Source organism: Bubalus kerabau, chromosome 4, assembly GCF_029407905.1.
Source record: "Bubalus kerabau isolate K-KA32 ecotype Philippines breed swamp buffalo chromosome 4, PCC_UOA_SB_1v2, whole genome shotgun sequence".
NCBI lineage: Eukaryota > Metazoa > Chordata > Mammalia > Artiodactyla > Bovidae > Bubalus > Bubalus kerabau.
Genome location: NC_073627.1, coordinates 51,253,013 through 51,269,661, shown reverse-complemented (window position 1 = coordinate 51,269,661; position 16,649 = coordinate 51,253,013). Strand labels below are relative to the sequence as shown.

Below are 16,649 nucleotides of genomic sequence, written 5' to 3'. Positions count from 1 at the left end.
AGGAATTGTCCATATGTGATAAAACTAGAAAGAAAATACAAACAAAAGTTTAAAAATTGGTTGCCTCTAGAGAGGAAGCTTTGTGTGGGATGTTGCTGTTGTTCAGTCACCAAGTTGTGTGTGTCTCTGTGCGTCCCCATGGATTGAAGCGCACCAGGCTCCTCTGTCCTTCAGTATTTCCCAGAGCTGGCTCAAATTCATGTCCACTGAGTCAGTGGCACTCTCTAACCATCTCCTCCTCTGCCGCCCCCTTCTCCTTTTGCCTTCAGTCTAGCCCAGCGTGATGTGATGGGAACTCAACAAGCTTTGAAAGCTTTGGAAATGAACTCTTCTTAAACTGGGATGTGAGTGAGTACAGGGTGACTCTTTTATTATCGTTACCATCATTCAAACAGCATATGTATGTTATTTACATGTTCTTTTGTACAAACAGTGTACTTCACTTTAAAAATGAAAGTTAAAGGTTTAAACCATATATCAAAACTATGAAAACATTAAAGAACAATTAACAAAGTGAAAAAAAGAAGAAAACCCCGGGGGGGGGGGGGGCGCGACGCTCCACGATCCCTTTAAGTCCCTCTGAGGAGTTCAAGGGAACCGGGAAGAGCAGAGAAGCTGTCAAACACTTGTTCCTTTGCAAGTACGGCCTCCACTGAAGGGAGCTCAGAGTCTACTGGAGGAGACAGACAGAAGTCAAGTTCACAGGAAATTCCCAGTCCATATTTTTTAAAAATAATTTTTATTTACTTATTCATTTGTTTGGCTGTGCTGGGTCTTTGGTGCTGCAACTTTCTCTAGTTGCGGTGAGCAGGGGCTACTCTCTAATTGCGGCACTCAGACTTTTCACTGAGGTGGCTTCTCTTGCTGCTGAGCACGGACTCCAGGGTGTGAAGCCTTCAGGAGCTGTGGCTCCCAGGCTCTAGAGCACAGGCTCAGTCGTGGTGCATGAATTTATTGCTCCGTGGCATATGGGATCTTCCGAGATCAAGGATCAGACCCCTGTCTCCTGTATTGGCAGGCAGATTCTTTACCACTGAGCCACCAGGGAAGCCCCCAGTCCATGTTTTGAGGGCCATGATAAACGTGTGCAAATGCTCGCGTGGAAAAGCAGGCACCTAACTGGCAGGGATCCAAAGAAGCTTCCTGGAGGAAGTGACCCCAAATTGAGACCTGGAGGATGAGGAGTGTGCCATAAAAGCAATCAGGGCAGAAAGGGGTGTTCCTAACACAGAAGAGTATGAGCTAAGGCCCAGGGCAGGGTGAGGGGGGCATTCCAAGGAACCCAGAGTTCAGTGTGGCCCGGAATGGCTGGAGATAAAAGAACAGTGGGCCAGAGCCAGCTCTTGGGGCGTTAAGATGTTTGAACTTCATATGAAGGCCTTGGAGGCCCTGAAGGGTTTAAGCGGAGGAAGGACAAGCTCCAGTTTACGTTTGAAGAAGAACACTGTGACTGCATCTGGAGAGCAGATGGAGGCAGGGAGGCCGGGAAGGAGGCTGTTGCAGTAGTTTAAGATGGGCTGGATCCAAAAGAGACGCGTAAGACACAGAACTGGTGGGGCCTGGCCATGACTGGCTGGTGTGGTGGGAGAATAGGAGGTGCCAAGGGGAAGGTTCAAGTATCTGCTAGACCCAGTTATGGCTGTGGTTTCGGTCACCAAATATGGGACTGCAGGGTATGAGCTGGGCTGGCTGATAGGAATGGAGCAGAATCTGGGTTCAACTTCCCTTGTGGCTCAGCTGGTAAAGAATCCACCTGCAATGCAGGAGACCTGGGTTCCATTCCTGGGTTGGGAAGATCCCCTGGAGAGGGGAAAGGGTACCCCACTCCAGTATTCTGGCCTGGAGAATTCCGTGGACTCTATAGTCCCTGGGGTTGCAAAGAGTTGGACACGACTGAGTGACTTTCACTTTTGGTCCTGGAGGGGGTGAGGTGCCAGCCCCTCCCACTGTCCCTGTGGCCTGCAGTTATCCCCAGCGGTTCCTCCTTGCCCTGTGCTCCAAGCACCAGGTCCGAATCTGGGCACTGGCTTGTCCAGCACGCTCAGCACGTCAGCAGGTAGGGAAAACACAGAAATAGCCAGCCACCTGGCTCTTGCCCTCCAGGCCCTTCCAGTCAGCAGGGGAGCTGGGCCACGTGCACAGATGGTGGCAACACAGGTCTGGTCTGAGTCAGAACTTGACTGCTTTTGACCGAGGCTGTCTGCAAGGGCAGTAAATGATTAAGGGCCACGCGAGTGGTACAGATGGTAACGGCCTCCACGGGTCAGAGAGGAGGGGAAGCCCTCCATGATAGGGGTTCGGGGATGCAGAGGGGCAGAGCTGCCAGCCGACTCCAAGCCAGGGGAGTGGATTCAACATCTCTAACCTGGATGACTTTGGCCAAAGGGATGTATCTGTCTGGGCCTCTGTTTGCTCAACTATAAAATGGCAACAAGATACAAAGATCAAGCTTTCCATTCCCTAGGCAGTGTGAGATCAACAGGGTTATTGTTTCGTTGTTGTTCAGTCACTAAGTCATCTCCGACTCTTTTCAACCCTATGGACTGTAACCTGCCCATGACCTCTGTCCAGAGAATTCTCCAGTCAACAATACTGGAGTGGGTCATCATTTGGTTAGTGGACCCAAACCATCTCTGGCAATGTTAGGGGGCTGAGGTCCACTCTGCCCTGGTCATAGGGTTTGTTCTGGGAGCCAGTACTTTTAGGATCAAGCAGACCAGGGACTTACTTCCCTGATGATCCGATGGTTGGGACTCCACACTTCCAAAGCAGGGGGTTTAATCCCTGGTTGGGGAACTAGGATTCCACATATTTTTGGGGAATGGCCCAAAATAGTAATAATAAAATAAAAATAAAATAATAAAAATAGAATCAAGCAGACCAGAGTTCAAATCCTGGTTCTGCTATTTTTCTGGCTGGGCACCTTTCGGAAAGGGACATAACCTGTCCAGGCCTTGGTGTCTGTAAGACGGAATGGATGCTGCTGCATCCCGAGTGAATGAGATCACCATCCAAGTCAGGGAAGGGACCCAGCATTGGTACCCACTGTCATGATGGCACCAAATCTCTGGGACAAGCTCACGTGGGGCCCCAGATGGCCCAGGGCCCCGGCCATTCTTCACTACACACCTCCCCGGCCACACAAGAGGTCATCGTCAGCCCCTCTCTTGCCATCCTGCTCAGTAGGGGTGGGGGCCCCTAGTCCCCAGCAGCTCGGGCCCAGATAACACACACGCTAATGGGGACCCTGTGGAAACTTGCCAGATAAACGCTGCCACCCCAGATAACCAGGGCCTATCAGCCTCTCATCTTGTTCTCCAAACCTCGCTGCTGGTGATAAAGGGATTGTGCAGGATCGCACCTGCCCGGGCCCAGGAGGGAGCTTATCACAGGGGGTTTTTCCCTCCTACTCTTATTAACAACAAATGTTTGGCTCCTTCCAGGACAGACCAGACCCCTGGCCGCCAAAGTCTCCCGGTTCAGCTTCCCCTCCCTGCTCACATCTTTGCAAAAGGATCTTTTGTCCCCTCTTTCCACAGATGAAGGCGTTGAAGATGAGATTAGACAGTGACCGGTGGATGAGTTTTGTTTAGGGGTCTGCACACTTGGGATGTCCTCTGATAGCACTTACTATGGATGAGGTAGGCTTCCTAGGTGGTAAAGAACCTGCCTGGCGAGGCAGGAGACATAAGAGACGCGGATTCGATCCCTGGGTCGGGAAGATCCCCTGGAGGAGGGCATGGCAACCCACGCCAGTATTCTTGCCTGGAGAATCCCATAGACAGAGGAGCCTGGCGGTGGGCTACAGTCCATGGGGTCGCAGAGAGCTGGACATGACTGAAGCGACTTAGCACGCACGCATGGAAGAAGTAGAGCTCATCAGATCCTATGGGAGAGGACTACTGTCTCTTTTGTTTCCATTTCACCAGTAAAGCAACTGAGGCTCAGGTCACAGACACAACTGGTAATAAAATTGGAACTGAAGCCCAGGGCTGAAGGCACCAAACCCTTGCCCTTTGCACCCTGTGCCCAGAGTCTGCCCTGAAACTGGCTGTTTCTGGGGCACAGAAAGGCAGCCGGTCTCCTGGGCACAAGCAGAAAAGTCTGAGCCACGACTGGAAGCTGGCTTTGGACCAATGCTGCAGTGCCAGGCTAGAACCTGGGCCTCGTGGAGCCTCGCTGGCCGCCTGACTCTCAGGTCTTCACATCCCAGGGCAGAAATAGCCTTGGAGGTGCAGTAGAGCAAGGGTCTGGTGGGACAGATGGCGAAAGGGAGGCAAAGAGAAGGGGCGTCATGTGCCCCAGGTGATCCGGTGAGCGAGTGCTTGGTTTGCAGATTTTAGCTTCCTGTCATCCCCACTCACTGATTTTACAGATGAGGAAACTAAGGCCCCAAGAGGGGGAATGACTTACAAAAGGCTCCATAGGTAATTAAAGCAGAGCTGGGAATCGAATCAATCTGCAGCGCAAGGCTGTTTTCACTCTCCTATGTTAGTCATGCATGACCAGGTACAGACACTTACACGAAAGCACAGCCACAGACTCTCCTGGACGGAGACTCAGATGCACAAGTAAGGGGCCACCCAGGTGAAACCAAGACTCACCCACATTTCCAAGTATGCACGCTCAGGCTGACACTCTCACGACACTGTGGGGGACCCACTGTCCACCTCCCTGCCCCAGGACCTGGAGGTAACACTGCTGACTTGTTCTCACTCTACCCTCCTCTCTCACCCCCCCCACCCCACTCCTGCCAGACCCCCCGCCTCCAGAACAGCACCAAGCCAAAGAGCTCCACGCTGGGCTTAAAAAGGGCACTTAATTTTTCATTCTTAAACGCTGAGATGCTCTTGTCTTCCAGCTTCGCCCAAACCCCTTGGTGGAGATGGATGGGGGCGCGGAACACAGTTATCAGAAAGATTAAGCCGGGACTTGTCATTTTTTTATATCACGGAGAGCAGTCAGCCCTACGAGTGATGTCCTCCACTCCGCCAGGATGAGTCCAAAACCTTTAGTGCCAGTAGTAAAAAAGACTATAAAAAACACCATTGGAGAAAGGGTAATGATGAAATTTAACTGCTCCCGATCACACACCTGGGGTCCGCTCGCCGTGGACCTGGGGGTTCGACCACATCATCCTTTACTGCTGTGTCCTTGTCTGGGAGTTTAAGGTCCTTCCACTGCACCAGAACACTGTGTCCACTGCTGGGACCCTGGGGCCCGCCTGCCCCACCCCGCCCTCCCTGGCCAGGAGCACAGAGAGGGAGGGAGCGGGACCCACTCGGTCTTGGGAGGCCTTAGGGACCATTGAGCTGGCAAAGGGGGCTTCCCTGGTGGCTCAGCTGGTAAAGAATCTGCCTGCAACGTGGGAGACCTGGGTTGGATCCCTGGGTTGGGAAGATCCCTGGAGAAGGGAACGGCTACGCATTCCAGTATCCTGGCCTGGAGATTTCCATGGACTGTATAGTTCATGGAGTTGCAGAGTTAGACACGACTGAGGGACTTTCAGTTTGTAACACTTGTGAGACGGCAGAGGCGGTCTTGGGCTGGATTTCCCAGGAGTCCCGCTGAACCGCAGCTGCTGTTGAAAACCGATGAGAGGCGAGGCTGTGGTGGGCTCTGATTTCCTTCCTTTCTTTCCCAACTCCCTCTCTCTTCCTCCATCTCACTTTTATGTGCCAAGGACTGTGTCACATCCAACACGGGTACCAGGGTCTTCCATGGCTTTTAGGACACAGGAAGACTCCACTCACCTAATTTCTAGTCATCCCTTACTCCCATCCCCCTTGCCCCACGACCCCATGCACGCAGCCCCTTTATCCCTCCTAATGCTCTGTTCTAGTGTATCGAAGTGCTTCCAAATAAGTTGCTATTTCCAGCCTCTGAGCTTTTGTGCACGCTGTTCCCTCTGCCTGGAATACAGCTTGGTTGACGCCTACTCTTCTGCAGGTCCCAGCTGTAACTTCCTCCAGGAAGCCCTCCAAGCTGTTCTCCCAGTGCACCTTAGGCTTCCCTACCAAGAGCCCCTTTGGCTTCCCCCTTTCCCCTGCAAGCCATATACCATCACAGTGTATTGTCATTGCTTGTTTCACTGTAAGGTCTGTGATTCTGGGTTTGAGGATTTAGTGGTGAACAAAACACACACGATCTCTGGATCGTGGAACTCCTTCGTGGAGCTTATATTCCAGGGGAGGTGAGGGGAATGGGACCATCTGTCTTGTTCAAACTTTGTGGATTTGTCATTAAGATGAGATTGAGTTTAAGCCTCAAAAGGATGGTATCGTCCAGACTGCACAGCCAAGAGCCCTTGGGTCACCTAGTTGAAGAACAGCAGGACCGAGGTTCAAGGCCAGATCTGACGGGCACCCAAGCCATGGGGTCTCCATTGCACAATTCTGCCTCCTCTCGCTCACCCCACTCAGACCTCACTGGCCTCCTTGGCATGCCGGGCAGGCACTTGCCTCTGAGCCTTGTCCATGCTGTTCCCTTGGCCCGGAATACTCTTCCTGCAGAAAACTTTAGGCCCACCCGCTCACCCTCCTCGAGTCTTTGCTCAAATCTCTTCTTCTCAATAAGATCTTCCCTGATACAACTGCACACACACACACACACACACACACACACTCTTATGCCCTCCCACCATCCTCTGTATCTTACCTGTTGTGTCTACCTGACTAGCATGTTAGTTCCCTCGGACAGGAATTTTGCTGATTCTGTTTGTTCTTATATCTCTAGTGCTTATAATAGGTGCTCAGGAGACTCTTGTTTAGGTGGATGGTTGGGTGGATATGCAGATGGATGGAAGAGATTCAAAGCTGAGTAAGGCTGGGTCCCAGCCCTGAAAGTCCCTGAAATCCAGCCAATGGAGAAGGACTGTTTCCTGAGTGAGTTCAGTTCAGTTGCTCAGTCGTGTCTGACTCTTTGCGACCCTATGGACTGCAGCATGCCAGGCTTCCCTGTCCATCACCAACTCCCAGAATTTACTCAAACTCATGTCCATTGAGTCGATGATGCCATCCAATCATCTCATCCTCTGTTGTCCCCTTCTCTTCCTGCCCTCAATTTTTCCCAGCATCAGGGTCTTTTCAAATGAATCAGCTCTTTGCATCAGGTGGCCAAAATGATGGAGCTTCAGCTTCAGCATCACTCCTTCCAATGAATATTCAGGACTGATTTCCTTTAGGATGGACTGGTTGGATCCCTTTGCTGTCTAAGGGACTCTCAAGAGTCTCCTTCAACACCACAGTTCAAAAGCATCAATTCTTCAGTGCTCAGTTTTCTTTATAGTCCAACTCTCACATCCATACATGACTACTGGAAAAACCATAGCTTTGACTAGACAGACATTTGTTGACAGAGTAATGTCTCTGCTTTTTAATATGCTATCTACGTTAGTCATAAATTTACTTCCAAGGAGCAAGCATCTTTTAACTTCATGGCTGCAGTCACCACCTGAAGTGATTGTGGAGCCCAAAAAGATAAAGTCTGTCACTGTTTCCATTGTTTCCCCATCTATTTGCCATGAAGTGATGAGACCAGATGCCATGATCTTAGATTTCTGAATGTTGAATTTTAAGCCAACTTTTTCACTCTCCTCTTTCACTTTCATCAAGGGGCTCTTTAGTTCTTCTTTCCTTTCTGCCGTAAGTGTGGTGTCATCTGCATATCTGAGGTTATTAATATTTATCTCAGCCATCTTGATTCCAGCTTGTGCTTCATCCAGTCCTGCATTTCTTATGATTTACTCTGCATATAAGTTAAATAAGCTGGGTGACAATATACAGCCTTGACGGACTCCTTTCCCGATTTGGAGCCAGTCAGTTGTTCCATGTCCAGTTCTAACTGTTGCTTCCTGACCTGCGCATAGATTTCTCAGGAGGCAGGTCAGGTGGTCTGGTATCCCCATCTCTCAGAATTTTCCACAGTTTGTTGTGATCCACACAGTCAAAGGCTTTGGCATAGACAATAAAGCAGAAATAGATGTTTTTCTGGAACTCTCTTGCTTTTTCGATGATCCAGAGGATGTTGGCAATTTGATTTCTGGTTCCTCTGCCTTTTCTAAAACCAACTTGAACATCTGGAAGTTCACGGTTCACATATTGCTGAAGCCTGGCTTGCAGAATTTTGAGCATTACTTTACTAGCGTGTGAGATGAGTGCACTCATGTGGTAGTTTGAGCATTCTTTGGCACTACCTCTCTTTGGGATTGGAATGAAAAGTGACCTCTTCCAGTGCTGTGGCCACTGCTCAGTTTTCCAAATTTGTGGCATATTGAGTGCAGCACTTTCACAGCATCAGCAAATAACTCAACTGGAATTCCATCATCTCCACTAGCTTTGTTCATAGTGATGCTTCCTAAGGCCCACTTGACTTCGCATTCCAGGATGTCTGGCTCTAGGTGGTTATCTGGGTCATGAAGATCTTTTTTGTATACTTCTTCTGTATATTCTTGCCACCTCTTTTTAATATCTTCTGCTTCTGTTAGGTCCATACAATTTCTGTCCTTTATTGTGCCCATCTTTGCATGAAATGTTCCCTTGGTGTCTCTAACTTTCTTGAAGAGATCTCTAGTCTTTCCCATTCTATTGTTTTCCTCTATTTCTTTGCACTGATTGCTGAGGAAAGTTTTCTTATCTTTCCTTGCTATTCTTTGGAACTTTGCATTCAAATGGGTATGTCTTTCCTTTTCTCCTTTACCTTTCGCGTCTCTTCTTTTCACAGCTATTTGTAAGGCCTCCTCAGACAACCATTTTGCCTTTTTGCATTTCTTTTTCTTGGGGATGGTCTCGATCTCTGCCTCCTGTATAACGTCATGAACCTCTGTCCATAGTTCTTCATGCACTCTGCTACTGCTACTGCTAAGTCACTTCAGTCTTGTCTGACTCTTAGCGACCCCATGGACTGCAGCCTACCAGGCTCCTCCATCCATGGGATTTTCCAGGCAAGAGTATTGGAGTCTATCAGATCTAATCCCTTGAATCTATTTCTCACTTCCACCGTATAATCCTAAGGAATTTGATTCAGGTCATACCTGAATGGTCTAGTGGTTTTCCCTGCGTTCTTCAATTTAAGTCTGAATTTGGCAATAAGGAGTTCATGGTCTGAGCCACAGTCAGCTCCCGGTCTTGTTTTTGCTGATTGTACAGAGTTTCTCCACCTTTGGCTGCAGTGAGGGGTGTCTAGTAGAGGCGTGCGCAGAGAAGGAGCCACACCGCCCGCACTCGCCCCTCCCGCCTCAGGACAGGGCCCTCTCCTGACGCTCCACCTCTCGGAACGCCCAGGCTGAGGGCTGCAGGCAGAGAGCGCTCCGGTTGGCCCAGGGTGGGCACACGGGGAGGCGCTGTGTGAGCCGGGCCCTGGCGCATCCCTGGCTCTGTATCTCTCCGTTCTGGAGCCTCGCTGGGGGAGCTGGGGGAACAAAGAGAGGAAATGGAGCTCCCCGACCACAGAGCCTGCAAAGGTCTGTTTCCAGGGCCCAGGTGGCTCGAATACCAATCCAAGACCCTACCCTTGTGAAGGGGCTAATTAGGAGGTTGGGATTAACAGATACATACTAATATGTCTAAAATAGATAACCAAGGACCTGCCATACAGCCCAGAGAGCCATACTCAATATCTTGTAAAAATCTATGATTAAAAAGAATCTTAAAAAAGAATGTATATATTTATTTAAATATATAAATATATTCCTATTTATTCAAATATATTCCTATTTATTCTATATACATAAATACATATTTATAAACATATTTATAAATGTGTAGATATATTTATGTATTTATAATTTCAATATTTTTATATTTACAGTCATAGTTGATGCTTTTGGACTGTGGTGTTGGAGAAAACTCTTGAGAGTCCCTTGGACTGCAAGGAGATCCAACCAGTCCGTCCTAAAGGAAATCAGTCCTGAGTGTTCATTGGAAAGAGTGATGCTGAAGCTGAAACTCCAATACTTTGGCCACCTGATGCAAAGAGCTGACTCATTTGAAAAGACCCTGATGCTGGGAAAGATTGAGGGCAGGAGGAGAAGGGGACAATGGAGGATGAGATGGTTGGATGGCATCACCGACTCGATGGACATGGGTTTAGGTGAACTCTGGGAGTTGGTGATGGACAGGGAGGCCTGGCGTGCTGTGGTTCGTGGGGTCACAAAGAGTCAGACACGACTGAGTGACTGAACTGAACTGAATATTTATAAACTTACATTTATACATATATATTATTTATTTAAATATCTAAATATGTTCCTATATATTTCAATATATTCCTATTTATTTAAAATACATATATTAAATATAGACATTCTTTTTTAGATTCTTTTTCATCATAGATTATTGCAAGATATTGAGTAGAGTTCACTGAGCTATGTAGTAGGTCCTTGTTGGTTATCTATTTTATATATATTAATGTGTATATGTTAATCCCAAACTCCGAATTTATCCCTTCTCAGGGGTGGGATCTTGGACTGACATTTGAGCCTCCTGGGCCCTGGGAACAGACCTTTGCAGGCACTGTGGGCCCAGGAGTTCCATTTCCCTACTTCCCTGGTGGCTCAGTCAGTAAAGAATCTGCCTGCAACACAGGACATGCCTTAGTGACTAAACCACAACCATATGTTTATAAATATATAACTGAATCACTTTGCTGTACACCTGCAACTAACCCAATATTGTAAATCAACTGTATCTCAATAAAAATCCCCGCAAAAGAAAATCATAACATGAGGGGAAAAAAGACCCCACCCCTGACCTGCCAAGGGACCTTGAGCAGGTCACCTTCTCTCTCAGAGCTCTAGTGTTTTCTCTCCCATAAAATTAGGAGATTTGAACACATGAATTGCTCCAAATCTTTTTGAGTATGAGGATCCGCTTCAAAATATTTTTATTGAAGCATCATGTACATATAGAAAAATACACACATCGTATGCGATGATAATGATATTTCACAAAGTAAACATGTTCATGGGACCAACACCCTGATCAAGTGATAAACATTATCAGCTCCCCAGCAGCCTCCTTGGGGCTCTTCTCAGTTCCTATCTCCCTCAAAGGCAAAGATTCTCCTGCGAAGATAACCCTATAGATTAAGCTTTGCCTATTTTTGAACAACTCATGAATCTCCTTTTTAAAAAACCTTTTGGAGTATGTGCTGCTTCCCTTGTAGTTCAGCTGGTAAAGACTTTTTATTTTGTATTAGAATATAGCTGATTAACAATGTTGTGATAGTTTCAGGTGGACAGCAAAAGGGCAAAAGGACTCAGGCATACATAAACATGTATCCATTCTCTCCCAAACTCCCCTCCCGTCCAGGCTGCCACATAACGTTGAGCAGAGTTCCCTGTGCTATACAGGAGGTCCTTGTTGGGAATCCATTTTAAGTACAGCAGAGTGTCCATATTCATTCCAAACTCCCTATCTATCCCTTCCCCTCGTCACAAGGATCCCTTCTTAACCTCACAAAGCACTTTTGATTTCAGTACCTATGGTAGCCAGCCTCTGAGATAACCCCCAATGATGCTTACCAGCTTGCTGGTATTCACACCCTGAATAGTTCCCTCCAGCACCAAAGCAGGTGGTCTTAATGATCAATAGAGTATGGCAGAAGTGACAGTGTTTGGCTTCTGGGCCAGGTTATAAAGTGCACTGTGGCTCTGCCTTGCTCTACTGAATCACCAGCTCTGAGGAAGCTAGCTCCTGTGTTATGGCGATCTTGTGGAGAGCTCCCCTTGAAGAGGAACAAAGGCCTCCCACCCACAGCCAGCACCAACACCAGTCATATGAGTGTGTCACGTGGGAAGCAGATCTTCCAGCTCCAGCGTAGCCTGCGGAGGGCTGTATGTAGCCCAGGCTAATATATGATTTAACTTCATGAGAGATCCTAAACCAGAATTGCTGGCCAAGTCACTCCTGAATCCCTGACCCATGGTAACTCTGAAAGCTAATAAATATTTGTTATTATTTTAAGCTACTAATTGCGGGGGTATAATTAGTTCATAGCAAAAGATAAGTAATATGGTATTCATTAATTGAGCAAATACCTAATGAGCCAAACCTCTTAGGCTTTCAGGAACCCTTGGAAGGAATCCTCCTTTAAAATTGCTTCTCTGGTGGCTCAGATGGTAAAGAATCTGCCTGAAATGCAGGAAACAGGTTTGATCCCTGGGTTGGGAAGATGCCCTGGAGAAGAGAATGGCAATCCACTCCAGTGTTCTTGCCTGGAGTATTCCAAGAACAGAAGGGCCTGGCAGGCTACAGTCCATGGGATCGCAAAGAGTCAGACATGACTAAGCGACGAACGCTTTTAAAATTATCTTAATAGTGGACTTTCCTGATGGTCCAGTGGTTGAGAATCTGCCTGCCAATGCAGGGGACACGGGTTGGATGCCTAGTCTGGAAAGAGTCCACATGCCGAGGGGCAACTAAGCCCATGCTCCACAACTACTAATGCTCTAGAGCCCGTGCTCCGCAACAAGAGAAGGCACTGCAATGAAAAACCCATGTCCCGTAACAAAGCATAGCCCCAACAACTCGAGAAAGCCCCCAAACAGCAATGAAGAAGACCCAGCACAGCCAAAAAAAAAATTATCTTAGTAGTATCTATTCACACTTGAATAAAGGGCCTTCCTTTTGATGCATGACAAACACGTGGTCAGACCCAAGACTGCAATGACCTCAAGGGTCTGAGGCCCCCAGGACTGGGCCTGGGCTGGGAGCTACCACTGACTCAATTCATTCCCACAGCTCTTTTCCTACTAAAACTCTGGTACCAGAGACTTTCAGGAAGCCACCCCCCAGTTCCAGCTCCCTCTACATTGTTTGGTGGTAGAACATGATCAAGAGGACCCCAAGCTTTGGTCTGAAGCAGTCCTGTGGCCAAAGCCTGGTGGCACCTCTTCCAAACCTGCGTGACCTCACACAGGCAGCTGTACTTCTCTGAATACAGATGCCTTGCTCATAGGTGGCTGGATACAGCAGAAATAGCATGTGCCTCATCACGGTGACACTTTGGGTGCCCTCAAGAGGCACGGCATCATCATGATCGTCAAACCACAGACTGGGGATTTCCCTGGTGGTCCAATGGCTAAGACTCTGTGCTCCCAATGCGGGCAGCCTGGGTTCAATCCCTGGCCGGGGAACTAGAGCCCACATGTCGCAACTAAGAGTTTGCATGCCAGCAACTAAGACCTAGCACAGCTAAGATAAATAAATAAATGTTAAAAAAAAAAAAAAAACAGACCATCGGGTGCTCCCAGGGGTGTCGGAGGACTGTTGTCTCCCTCTGGCCTCAGCTGACATTTGGTCCTATTTGGCTGCCCCACGTGCTCACACCCTCCTGGCTCATCGGATCCTGGGCAGCGAGTCTATAGGGCCAGGTGAGCATATGGCCTGGTGACCGAACTTGGCTGGAGACCGGTCTGCTTCCTCTCCCTCGTTAGCGTCGCCCGGGGGGCCTGCTCTCTCCTTAGCAGAGGCCTGGATGACGAAGGCCACAGCCTATTAATTGCAGTGACAGTGATAAAGGAAGAGGGGGAGGCTGCTATTTGTCTTGCCCGTAACCTCTCGCATCATTCCAAGATGAATGAAAACTCATTTTCTGCTTTGATTCGGTCTAATTTCCCTGGGCCCCCTGGGCCTGGTGGGGGGAAGGGACTCACAAGCCCTTGCTGAGCAGGAATGGTGGGGAGGAGGGGGAGGGTTCGGAGGTCACAGAGGGAGGAGGACAGCCTCCATCCACTGGGGAGCAAGGACGTGCAGAGGGAGTGGTGCGTGCATTCATTCATAAGGCACCAAGGGTATGGGGCCTGTCCAGGTGATAACTGATTGAATTCACAATCCTGGAAGGAGGGACTCTGCTGCCCATTTCATGGACGAGCCAATAGTGGTGGTAGAGAGAAAGGGGCTTAGGATATGGAGCAGGGCTCCTGGGCACAGGTCTTTCTGTGTCCCCCATTTCTTTGATTATAGGAAACAGCCTTCATTCTGCCTTCTCTGAGTTCCAATGGGTAGGTTCAAGCAGTTGTTAATTAGGGAAGGGAGAGGATGTGAGACCAGGGGAAACAGTCAAGAGCATCCCTGAGACAAGGTCCTGGTTCCCCATCAACAGATAGACACAACAATATCTTTAGATATTTTGCAGATACTGAAACCCCCTCCAGGAGGGAGAAATATGGCATGCTGCCCACAAGCATGTAGACTCCAGAGCTGTTGGTCCTGAAGGTTGATGATGCAGACGCCTACTTACCTCACCATCAACTCATCAGAAGAATGTCCATGAGCTGATCATGGCTTCTTTGAACAATTACTATAAAACTTGTCACTGTCTTCTACAAGTTGGGACACACAGCTTTGAAGGCATTAGTCCCTATGGCCCCTTTGCCTGGTAAAGCAATAGAGCTATCCTTTTCTACTTCACCTAAAACTCTGTCTCTGAGATTTGATTCAGCACCAATGTACAGAGAAGCTGAACTTTGGGCATCGCTTAAACAAGGTCAGACAGCTAGTGAGGGCTGTCTTCTACTACCTGATGAGGTATGTCCTGCTGATCATCCCATTCTACAGATGGGGACACTGAGACTCAGAGAGACTCATGGCTAGCCACCTGGCAGAGCTGGGATACACAGCTGTATCCTGTTTACTCCAGAGCCCAGCACTTCACCATGACCCTGGCCTGCCACAAAGCAGATTCATCAGAGAGGGTCTGTTCAGTGCCATCACCCTGTCATGCAGCACATCACTTCCCACCTGGATGAATGAAGGGCTTCATCAGAACAGAAGGTCCTAGATGGGAAGGACCATCCAGGTGAGGGTGCATTCTCCACCGGGGGACAGAAGCAGACAAGGAGGAAAAAGGATGGAGGGTGGACCTTTTTTCCCATCAAAGAGCAGAGACAGACTGAGGTCTTCTTGGAATAGCTACTTTCTTTTCTGTAGTATGGAGCTAACAGTGCCTATGTCCCAGGTCCATGGGGTGGCTAGAGAAGGGATGATGAGAATGTGTGAGAAGGTGCCTCACACCTGGTACTTCCTCTCTGTTTGTGGAATGGGAGAGGGAACCAGTAGCTCCCAGCAGTTAAAGCTGCTTTATCCTAGATCAATTAACCATATGTGTGGGGGTCCCTGCACCCACCTGCCTGGTCGCTTGCTCCATCCCAGTGTCTCCTCCGATGATCCAGAAGTCCGATGAGGCCCAGAGAGTAAGAGGGGCCTGGATCCCCCGACCTGTCTGCTAAAACGGCCTTATGGCCCCAGTGAGCCATGTGGACTGTGAAGAAGATGGGAGATGCCCGCTTGGTCTGCTTCACAGCAGAAACTCAGGAAAGCATATTGAACATGTATGGGCTTCCCTTGTAGCTCAGTCGGTAAAGAATCTGCTTGCAGTACAGGAGACCGAGGTTCAATCCCTGGGTTGGGAAGATCCCCTGGAGAAGGAAATGGCAACCCACTCCAGTATCCTTGCCTGGAAAATCTGATGGACACAGGAGCCTGGTGGGCTGCAGTACATGGGGTCGCAAAGAGTCAGGCACGACTAAGAGACTAACACTTACTTACTTACATACAACATCCTTTCGGGGCTTTGGGGCAAAAGGTGGAGGAGTTGCAATTGGGAGGAAGTTTTAGATGGTGTGATACGTGAATCAGAGTATGGGTTCTGCAGTCGGGCAACCTGGTTTGAATGCTCTGCCACTGACTACGTACTGTGTGACCTTGGGTAAGTTACTTTGCCTCACTTCCCTTACCTGTGAAATGGGATAATAATGGTATCTCTATCATATGATTATCAGTCAGCTTAGGTAAAGCACTTAGAGCAGCGTTGAGCACAGGTCAGCGTCTGGTTGGTGTTCTGACGGGCGGCAGCCGAGAAGGGCTAGTCTGGGGTTGGGAAGGCCATGAGAAATGAGGCAGCTGACTCCACTTGAGTCCACCTCCCCCACCTCCTCCAACAAAGTCCTCCCATCTGGCCTGGATCTGAATTGCAAATGGCCTTCCCTTTCCCACCACTCAGGCTCCAGCTCCAGATGGAGACAGAGGAGTCCAGTGAAGACAAGTCTCTGCCCTGCCGCAGGCCGGTAGCCTGGCTTTGTCTCAAAGGGTCTGCAGGCGGAGCCCTCAGACCAGGGCCCAGTTAGGACCACCTGGCCTGGCATTCAAGGCCTTCACAGCCTGCTCCCTCCTTCTCTCTCTGCTTTTGTAAGAAATCTCTGCTCTTTCTTTCCCCTTCCCCCTATCTCCAGGCTCAGCTCCATCTTCCACTACCTGATGAGGTATGTCCTGCTAATCATCCCATTCTACAGATGGGGACACTGAGACTCAGAGAGGCTCACAGCTAGCCACCTGGCAGAGCTGGGATGCACAACCTTACCTTATTCACTCCAGAGCCCAGCACTTCACCGTGACCCTGGCCTGCCACAAAGCAGATTCTACAAAGCATAAAGGAGAAATGAAGTCAGGGAGCCAGAAACTGTAATGAAGGTGTGAAAGTCACTTATTCACTGATTTGGTATTTACCAAGCACCTACTTGGTGCTGGGCACTCAGAGATAATAGCGATGTCACAAGACTAGCATCAGTGATACCAGAAACATAATGACTGTAATAATGTGATAGGTGCTGGCATTTCCTGAGCTCCTGCTATGGACTCAGCACTGAGCTA

General features: G+C 48.9%; 1 long non-coding RNA gene across 2 annotated transcripts; it reads right to left on the bottom strand.

The window, feature by feature from the left end:
* Window positions 1-358: 358 nt before the first annotated feature.
* LOC129651410 (uncharacterized) lies at window positions 359-15,865 on the bottom strand. Of its 2 annotated transcripts, XR_008714128.1 has the most exons (4): window positions 15,737-15,865; window positions 15,127-15,261; window positions 13,237-13,472; window positions 359-670 (listed from the first exon to the last, which is right to left on the bottom strand). It is a non-coding gene; the product is annotated as an uncharacterized LOC129651410 (long non-coding RNA). The 2 variants fall into 2 exon arrangements; XR_008714127.1 differs by having other exon boundaries at window positions 15,127-15,791.
* Window positions 15,866-16,649: the final 784 nt, after the last annotated feature.